This window comes from Ambystoma mexicanum, chromosome 6p (assembly GCF_040938575.1).
Source record: "Ambystoma mexicanum isolate Mex_15411 chromosome 6p, UKY_AmexF1_1, whole genome shotgun sequence".
NCBI classification, from domain to species: domain Eukaryota; kingdom Metazoa; phylum Chordata; class Amphibia; order Caudata; family Ambystomatidae; genus Ambystoma; species Ambystoma mexicanum.
The window spans coordinates 388,008,754-388,019,195 of NC_090935.1; the positions used below are offsets into that span (position 1 = coordinate 388,008,754).

Consider the following 10,442-nt stretch of genomic DNA (forward strand, 5'->3'; position numbering starts at 1 on the left):
CCCTGTACAGGCTCCCTTGCCTACTGTGCCTTCCTCCTCCTCTAAAAAGGTGCCTTGCCTTGCCTCACTGTCCCATCTCCCTTGTCGGACTTGGCTCCACTACCATCATCCACTATCCCTCTGGCTCCCATGCCACCTTCGGGGGGACCACCGTCCCCTGCACCCCCCGCAGAAAGAAACACAGACCTTCAAAGATGGCAAGCTGCTCCACATTACCACGCTTAACTCTCGCTCTTCTGTCATACGCTCGTCTGACATCTGACACCTCCTTGAACACATGGATCTAGATGTGATCGCCATCACAGAGACATGGTTCAAGGACAGCTCTGTCATGGGGTTTGACACACTCCTCCCTGAAGGAATCAAGATCCTCTCTGTGCCCAGGTTCAAGGGGTCAGGAGGGGGAGTGGTGTTGATCTTCCCAGAATGGATACCTGTGTCCATCATCCCCACTCAGGCCTGCTACTCCTTGGAATGCCTAGTCTAGAGTCTCTCACTCTCTCCTAAATCTTCTCTCCTTATAGCCACCTTCTAGCAGCCACCTGGGCCGTCCACTCTCTTCCTCTCTAAATGGGCTGACCTGGCCTCCTCTCTACTCTCCTACTCCTTTCAACTCCTGCTGGGGTACTTCAACATCCATCTGGACTCTCCTGATTCCTCAGGACCTTTCTGCAACCTGTGCAATTCTCTATCCCTCTCTATCTTACCTTCTGGCTCCACACACACAGTGGGACACCCTTTGGATGCTCTCATGTCTACCGACATCCCTCTCTCTATCCCTCTCACTACCTCTCTCTCTTGGATGGACCATTCTCTTCTATCTTCACACTTGAAGCCCTTCTCTCCTCTTGCATTGTCACACCCTGTGTGGACCCCTGCTGTCCAAAACCATTAAGGACAACATTGACCCTCTCGATCCAGCCTTGGCTGATCTCTGCAATCCCTCTTTTGCCACTGGAGTTTTCCCAACTTCTCTTAAGCACTCCTTTGTGCATCCTCTGCTTAAGAAACCCTCTGCTGACCCTTCCATTCCGGCAAACTACTGCCCCATCTCTATCACCCAATTCCATGGCAAACTCCTGGAGAAGCTGGCTATCTCTCAGCTCACCCTCCACACTGAATCTGGTGGTTGTCTCCATGACCATCCGTCTGCCTTTAGAGCATCCAGAGGCACAGAATCTGCCCTACTGAACACCTGTGAAGACCTGCTCTCAAATCTTAACACTAACACTCCTTCTTTCCTCATTCCTCTTGACCTCTCCTCTGCCTTTGACACAGTAAAGTACAAAATCCTGATCACACATCCCTGTGACACCCTGGGAATCACAGGTCAGATACTGGCGTGGTTAACCTCTTTCCTATCCGACTGCCCATCCCAGGTGGAACTTGGGTCTTTTCTTTCTACTATCACTCTTTCAATAAGTGGCATTCCCCATGGTTCTAACCTATCCCCCTGGATTTTCAATGTCTACATGGCTGCCCGGCCACGTGTGATTGCCACTTTCATATCTAACTTCCAGGGTTATGCGATTAACATACAACTCTCCTTCAGGCTATCCTCAGCCACCTCTTCTTTCTCACTCATATCTGACTGTCTGTCCGCAATTCAGTTATGGTGTGCTGCAAACGACCTCTGCCTCAACGCCAGTAAGACTGAGATTGTTCACAATGGGACTCCTGCTCCGGCTTTGCCACCCTCACTCTGGCCAGCCTCCCATAGCCCTGTGCCGGCACCCACCTGCGAGGCAAAAAATCTTGGGGTCATCTTCAACTCCACTCTCTACCTCTACACTCACATTATGGACATTTCTAAAAAGTCCAAGTACCAGCTGCACCACCTCAGAGGCTCTCTTCCTTTTCTCACGTGTCTCCAGAGCCCAGGTTCTCTCAATGCTGGACTACTACAACAGCCTCTTTCTCAACCTCCCTGACTCAGCTTTGCACCCTCTGCAACTCATCCAGAACAGAACCGCAAGACTTATCCTTGGCCTCAAGCCAAGGGGCCACATCTCTTCTGTGCTCAAATCCCTCCACTGGCTGCCCGTGGCTGGAAGGATCAAGTTCAAGACCTTTTGCATTGTCCACAAGGCATTCTGTGGCCTGGGGCCTGGGACCTACCTATCTAGAGTGATGCCTTCTTAAATACTGTCCTTCCCGAGCCGTACGCTCATCTACCTCCAACCTTCTTCGAGTGAGCCAGTTCTCTAAGCAGAGATTTGGAGGGAGATCTTTATACTCAGCAGGGGCCTAACTTTGGAATAGCCTCTCTGCCACTCTCCGTCTTGAGCCTGATCTCCTTAAGTTCTGGAAACTCCTTAAGACATTCCTCTTCTTCTCTTCCTTCTCCCCCTCTACCCTGCTAACCTCTCCCTCCGCTCTATCCCTCTCTCCCTCCATTTCCACACAGCTTGCTGAATGGCCACCGGGTGTACCTCAGAGTCTCACAGGTCCCTGGCACCCTCGCCAGTCCTCTCAAACTTGCCTTTGGGCCTGCTGCCTCATCATTACTGCACTTTGTCAATGACCCATGAGAATGACATCACTGAGCACTTACCCCAGTTTCTGACTGACTGGGTGCACCTGGATTGTCCCCCGTTCCTGCACTTGGTCTCCCCCTCCTGTATTGTCTGTGCACTTGCACGATCTGAACGTACATGCTTTGAAGATCGTCTATCTATCTTCCCTGTCTCCCCTCCTTGCATGGTGGCGCCTCAACACACTTGAAAAAACTGCAGAATCGTCACCAGACCTATTTGCTGTTATCTACACTGTTAATTGTATTATATGCACCTACTCTGCCTGTGCAGACTTGTATTGTTCAGAATTTCAAGGGCTCTGAATGATGGTTGTTTTTTCCCCTTGTTCCCTCCCTCCTTGAGTGCTTTGAAACACTTGCCTTGTGTATAGGCACTTTACAAATAAACATTACCATACCATACCTAAAGTATACGTGGAACAGAACTTTGTTTGTTTGTTGAAGACATCAAGCCCTCGAAGGTAAGAGAATTTTGTGTAAAAGAGACCTGAGCATCGAAGAACCTGATAACTGGTGCAGAACTGTCGGCTCGTGCTGGGAAAGCTTGAGTGTGTGCTGTGCTCAGGAGTCCCACCTTGTCCCATGCTAAAAACGTGGAGAAGGGAGAACTCTGGCAATCACATCCTGGCATATTATTTATGAACACTTCTTTCTTTATTGAAACCTTATCCCAAACTCTTTCTGTATTTAATGGTAAGGAATTGGCAATAGTTTCTTTTTAGCATAGGCCATTTATTTTGACGCCACCATGTCTGCCTTATTTTCATTTGATGGTCGATACTTGCTCCCATTTTAGATTCTGGTTTAGATTAGGCGTTTTTCCAACCTGCATACCGTTTATTAAACACCCTTGAACTGTGATCACTTGTGTCTGTCTTTACTGTTGCCCCCATGAGTTCCTTACACTATGCATGATTTAAACAGATTATAGTGCACTATATTTAATTTTTTCGATTTATTTATTTTCACCATATCATGTATCCCATAAAACCTTGTACATCACTTTGCTACAGTCAAGAACAATCTAAAATTGGGATATGGGCTCAAAGCTTTATTGCTGTTACATGATATTTGACAAGCATGTTAAAAACGTAATGATGTCATCGCACATTACGCTAATGTGATGATGTCACATGAAAATATATAAACACAGCAGCCATTTTGAATTGCGGGTAAACCGCTTGGCAGCAACACACACTAGACTAGCATATCCTGGTGTCCCCATGAACAAGAGAGTATCAGAACAAAAGGTAAGAAATATATTTCAAGCCTGTCCAAGATGGTATTAGCATAATTGATTGAAAAATATTTGACCTTTTCGATTTTACTGCTTTTTTAAATCGTGTTTTTGGTCAAATTAAATTGAATAAATATATGGTGAGGGGTAAAGGAATAGATTAAGGTGGGGAGATAGGGAGGTTTGCAGGGGGTCTCCCCACACATTTATGACCAAACAAATGACCACAAACAATTAGTTAAAATTGGAAAAGGTTAAATATTTTCTACCAGGTAGTATTTTTTACTAAAATTATTGTATTTCCTTCAACTTAGGAACACGAGATTCCTTGTGCTTTCTATCACATTTGTCAAGCCTAATAGTTTGAAAAATCCAATAAGGTAGGTATTCCTAAGCTTTCAACATTTTAGTGTCAAAATAATAGTAATTGGTTGCAGCCCAGGCTATTTGACTTAAATCATGCACAGTGATAACCTATACATTTCACACAAATATTTCACTAGGATTACCTGTTTGAATACTCACAAGCCAACATTCCCTTTGAGTAATAGTAACCATTTTTCTTTTTAGAGCAAAGAAAATAAGCCTTTGTTTGATACATTAAGGTGTCCTATGATATTGTGTTATTTGCATTAAAGTGTATACTACTTGATGTATACCACATTTGAATGTAATTCACAAACACTATTTCACGTTTAATACTTTCTCTAGAGATCTAAGACCTCCTGAAGATCCCCAAATAATATGGTGAAGAAACATCTGTAAAGGCATTTACTTTGTTATTGAAGCAGCATCTCATTTTTTTATCAAAACAATAACGATGTAAAGAAACAGAAAGAACATTGTGTACAAAATTACCGATTAAAATTTATACTGATTCACTAAACAATAATGCTTGGCGCATCCTTCAAAACAATTTTTACAATCATTGGAGGATCTTAACTTCAGGGCAGACATTGAAGCATAATTGTTAGGGAAGCGACAAAGCACAACCTTACAATCCATGATCACTGCTCTGAGTGAGGGCGTAATGCCTGTATAATATTTAAAATAAGATGAATTCTATTACCAACCCCCCTTGTGCAGAGATCAACAACTGAAACATAACAATGGCCAATCATTTTAAGAGACTTAGAAGCAAACAAATTGTTTTCTAACACGCAAACTAGTAAAGGGAATACCAATGCGCACAACTCAGCAACTTCAATCAAAAAACTATTTGAAAAATTGGAGAATTTCTCAAAGAAGGAGCTATCTTAATTGTGGGAAATAAAAAAAAATGAAAATGTATCTACATGTAGGAAGAGTTCCGAGGGGAATAGGGATTTGTATATTTCCAACTTTTAAATACAGCGACAATACAGTCTTTAATGAATGGGAAACATTTTTAACACGTATTTTGAATGAAATGATGGAAAGGGTAATAGAGCAATCTATGAAAATTCATGAACGTACGCTAGTAGAAATAGAAGTGAAAGAACAAATTGAAACATGAAACCTACCAGAGATTTCTTTCAAAAACGATCAAATTATGAATGAATTTCTGAAAGACTACACAAAAGGAACTCCAATATAAAATGCAGAAGAAATTTAGAAGAGATGAACAAGATAAATCTAAGAAACGCGTCTACACTTTCCAAAAACAATATGATTTGAAGTATAGTTCGAATGCTGTATCTAAAAGAATTCCAACACAGACAGAATTACAATCATCTGCATCATTATTGGAAGTAGAATCTATTGGGAGCAGTGATAATGAATCAGTTCCTACACATGGTTCCACAGAGGATGTATCTAATTGTTCTTTTTTTAGAGGAATTCAGATGGCACACACACAGTTTTAAAAGGCCAATTTACAATACAGGAAACATAACAAAAGGGTTATTTACATTGACCAAAAACCAAAAAACGTAAAAGAGGCAAAAGAGCAGGGAAAGCAAATAGAAGAAGAAGATGATACAGGGGTAAAAACAAGATCACGAGGAATGATACAAAGGAACAAGAAACGCTAGTAATTTCATCTATCCGAGCTATATCCTCCATTAAGTCTCTTAATGGTGCTACACAAGGGACTGTCATTTAGTCCGCAAAACACTATGGACTATATACAAACCAACACTGACATTTACAAATCTGTCCTTTACAATGTCTCTTTTTTAATTACCCACTATTTTTGTAGTGATAACAATATTTTAATCAAACTTTCTGATATGTAGAGTGAATTCATTTCACAAAACAAATGGAATTCTGAAAATGTTTTGTGGCATCCACCTAAGTACTTAAGCTTCAGATATTCAGGCCATTTATTTAAGGCCAAGCCTTCCTCAGGACGCTACAAAGCTATTCATGGACTCCTAATTTGCTGGGAATCGATCTTTCTAAAAGGAAGGGTAAATATAAGAAAAATTAAATACCATTCTATTCACTTTTGTTATGTTGGGGTAGACATTTTAGGTCCCAACAGGGAAACAAGGTTTTCACTACTTAAATTTTACTAGGCCATTGTGTGGCTAGGCTAGATGCGTTGTTGCAAATAAATATGTGTTCAATGTAGTTGGAAGAATTTAAATGAGTGTTAATTTAGTTGGATAAATTCTTTAGATTTACAGTAGGCAGCAACATGAGTACCAGTGGCATGGATACAATGTATTATGCAGTGTATAATTTGTAGTGCAGAGAAGTATGTAGTGGGGAGCTTTTTGCATGCGAGAGAGGAGTTCGTTGAAGGGGAAACTTACATGTAGGAATTCAACAATGGTTTAAATTGCAGACACATTTAGGCATTGGGAAATATGGGGTTTATTGTTGATACATGGAAACATTGCAGAATGCAGTTTTCCCCTATTTGGAGTTTTAATAGGCTGCAGAGTTTGTGGATTTTCAGCAATATGTTTTTTGCCTTTGGTTTGGAGAGCTAGATGACCTAGGCCATGGAGGGGTGTAGAAAGTGATGTGCATATGGGCAGTTGTGATAACATCGCAAAGTGCTAAAGGCAAAAAAAGAATGGAAAGTCATTTGTTAGGTTATTATGGTCAGATTGGGTTCTTAGATACAAAGTGCAATTTCTCTGGGAGCACAAAGACTTGGTTTTTTGATCACCATAAAGGTCTGTGGAGGGTTAAATTGAGAGCTGATAGTTTATGGTTTTCAGGGAAATGAATAGAATGTATGCCAAAGGCTATGACTAGAAATGGTAGTAGCAAATAGGATTACGTGCAAGAATGCATGAAACATGATATTGGACACCTGGAGCATCTGGGAGGGAAAGGATATTTACTGCTGCTTCAAATAAATTCTTATTTATATTGTTCCCTCCCCATGATTTAAAGTGTTTATGGAAAGCCTTGCACGATGATCATTTGGGTTAAATGGATCTCTGTCACATGGTCTGAATAATAAACTGAGTTAGTCATAAATGATAAATGTATTATGTGGAGTACATCATGACTGACAACGGAAGAAGATCACGTGTCAAAAGGGTTGTACTATGTGAATATATCCAATTTGGTTTTAGAGCTAGGGGGAATACAATACTTTGTATTAGAGTTAGCCAATAGAGGTTTGGGGGATGACGTAACTAAATATTTGCAATTATGTAGATTGTCTAACTTGGTATATAAACTGTAACCTTGTTTTCATTCATGGAGATTCGAGTTTGTTTTCAGCTCAAATTAACTGACTAGCCCCTCCCGGACCTTAACATGCAATAAACTTGCTTTTCTGACAAAAATTCTGTTGTTTCTTCTCAGAAGCCCTTCTTTCAAATTGGAATGTTTGAATTACTTCCTTTGATTTTATAAAGATCTAGTAATATATAGGCATGGTCATTTACCCAATCTGCTGCTCCAACTGGATGCACTTGACCTCTCTTCAAAAGGTATCGATGGGTCCTCAGAGAAAGCCTCCCTGAAATGGGAAAATAAAGCAAAACAATGACGTTCTCTATGATGTATTCTGTATAGAGTGCTTTGAGCTAAATCTTAAGGAATTTTCATAAGCAAATGTCTTAGAAAAATGTCCTAAGAAAATGACTTAAGAAAATGACTGACCAGACTAGTTATTTAAATGTTTAAATAAAGTGGGTTTGTCCTGATCTTTTTTGGTCATGCATTCCTATTCAGTAATGAATCTAGAACAGCGAATGTGGCATTGAATTTTCACATTATGTCCCATATATTCCAGCATTATCAGGGACAAGTGGAGAGCAGCAAGTAAGCACCTGTTTAACCTAATTTTTAGATTTATGTATTCAAATTATTATTATGCATTCAAATTATTTTTGGGATGCTTACACATGTCCCTGCCATTTTAGAATTCACTAACCTCTTATTATGGAGGGATGAGCACTTGCAAATCTGTTTCTGCAGGTGTGGCAATTGTCTAAGCCACTGTGCTGTGTAGTGTGAATATCACTATGGAAACTGTATTAAAATGGAAATGATACCTTTTTAGTAGCTTCAGACTGAACCACATGTGTGTGGTACAAACAGTACGTCTTGTTTTGCACGCTGTCTTGAGGAATAAATTAATAGAATACATCGGTATAATCAGAGAGATTTTAAATAAAGATTCTCTATAAAATCAATGAATACTGTTGTGTATGTGGTGTTTTATTATAAATAATTATTTTATGAAAACAGTTTTTCTAAAGTGAAGCGATATCTTGAAAATGATTTGTATTGCCGTTTCCTTTGTTGCCAGAAGGGACACATTAGGCAGGAACATTGAATTTGAGTTTAAATGAAAAGTCATGTTGTTATCTTTTATAGGGGACTGTGTTCTTGTTTCTTCTGTTTCCAGAAAAGAATGTCACAATAGACATGACCTTTGGATGTGATCATTCAATCCATGTAAATGTGTTCGTAGTCTCAAGATCCAGTGCTGTTCTAATTTAAGAGTCTCTTCACCATAGAAAAGTTATTGCTATCACGTGACAGCTGGTCATTCAAAACTCACTGGATGTCATCAGTGCTGTGATTGTTGTATTCATAGTGTTTGAATATTAGAGCGAGTTCTCATTTTAGAACGATATTCCATTATCCTGATTGCTCTGTGCATTTGGCCATCCCAATGTACCACATTTTACATAGACACGAGATGGCATAGGTGACATTTTAAGCTAACAAGTTGAGAAGTGCCTTAATTGCCATCTGACCACATAACAAAATCTTTTTATTTTATTTTACCCTTTGGTCTTTTGGCTGTTAATAGTCATTCGGATTTCTGCAGCAGCCATATCCCTTGATAAACCCATATCAAAGTAGCAGGCTGGCAGAGAACATTTACTGTATGAGTTACTGTAAACATAACAGTATGCTGAGTGGTGTTCTGTTAAATCTGGATTAGAAAAATCTGGGTTTGATGGTGAGAGAAATAGAAATACGTAGTTGGGAAAGTGACTGCTTCTGTGAAGTCAATTTGTGTGGTATCAGCAAAGGAAATTGTTGCAAATAGGAAATTATACACATTAGTAGACAACAGAAAATCCTTGATTGAAGTACCTGGTTATGAGCTTAATCCTGATCTTAAATGTCCCAAAAATGTATTTCAATAATGTGTGTCAAAGCAGACAAGTGCAATAGCTTGTACATTCAAATCAAATACAAATAATTTTACTTGTATAAAAATCACCTTGTATGTCAAACATATAACACTGGGTTTTGGAGATAACCAACCAGGCCTGAATGGAAAGAATTATCTTTGCAAACAGAACTAAAATACATTGTAAGTATTATACAGGCGTTACGACCTGACTCAGAGCGATGATCATGGATTGAAAGGTTGTGTCTTGTCACTTCCATAACAATTAATCTACAATCTAGCATCTTTGAAACAACAAATAGCTAACATGGAAGACCATATCACTTCTCGGCCTTTTGGCTAAGATCAAGTGTAGTATCTGTTCTTATCAGTTTAATATCTGATACGTCCTCTATCTAGGGACCATATATTAAATAGATTTTTGGCACAGGGAGATGGAATGGCAGCTTGCTCTGTCCACTCCACACATCAACCATGTATTGCAGTACCTCCAGGACTGGTGCACACAAAAAAACAAAAAGAAAACATGGAAGACCATAGTACCCTTCAAGGACATAAGAAATTCTCAGAAATGTGAATACATTGGGCACTGTTGATACCGGACAGGCCCACTCCGAGTTCTGCGTGCGGGTGCCTTTCCGCCACCAGGTCTGACCTGGCGGGCGGAAAGGCGTTCGCTTGCAGACTTTGACGGATGCACCGGCACTGTTGTGCACAGAGCCGGTCCATCCGTCCTCCCCATTCACATTGAGTCCTATGGGACTCGAATGGGAATGGGGAGTTACTTTTTCCGGCGCCTGGCTTCAGGGACCGCCAGGGCTGTAATGCCCCGGTGAGTCCCCATTGCCGGCACTGGAAAATAAAGCATAACTCTGGTAGCAGCCTGCTGCTTTTACCAGCACGCTACCGCCAGAGTTGTAATGAGGCCCATTGAGTATAAATAACTGCTCATGATAAATGTTAGTGCGAAAATATTGCAGGATAATTGCCTATTGTGAGAAACCTGAAGGTGTCTCCTTAGCTAGTCCCTGGGGATCTGTCATCCAGGTGGCCAGGACACAGCCATCACTATTGGATCTGGTTGCTGGTGGTGAACCAGTGAGGGAGTATCACCTGGATGGGGGGGT

General features: G+C 40.6%; 1 non-coding gene across 1 annotated transcript; it reads left to right on the forward strand.

Annotated features, from left to right (window-relative positions):
- The first annotated feature begins 9,634 nt into the window (after positions 1-9,634).
- LOC138512805 (U2 spliceosomal RNA) lies at positions 9,635-9,825 on the forward strand. The gene has a single exon (XR_011281525.1). It is a non-coding gene; the product is annotated as a U2 spliceosomal RNA (small nuclear RNA).
- Positions 9,826-10,442: the final 617 nt, after the last annotated feature.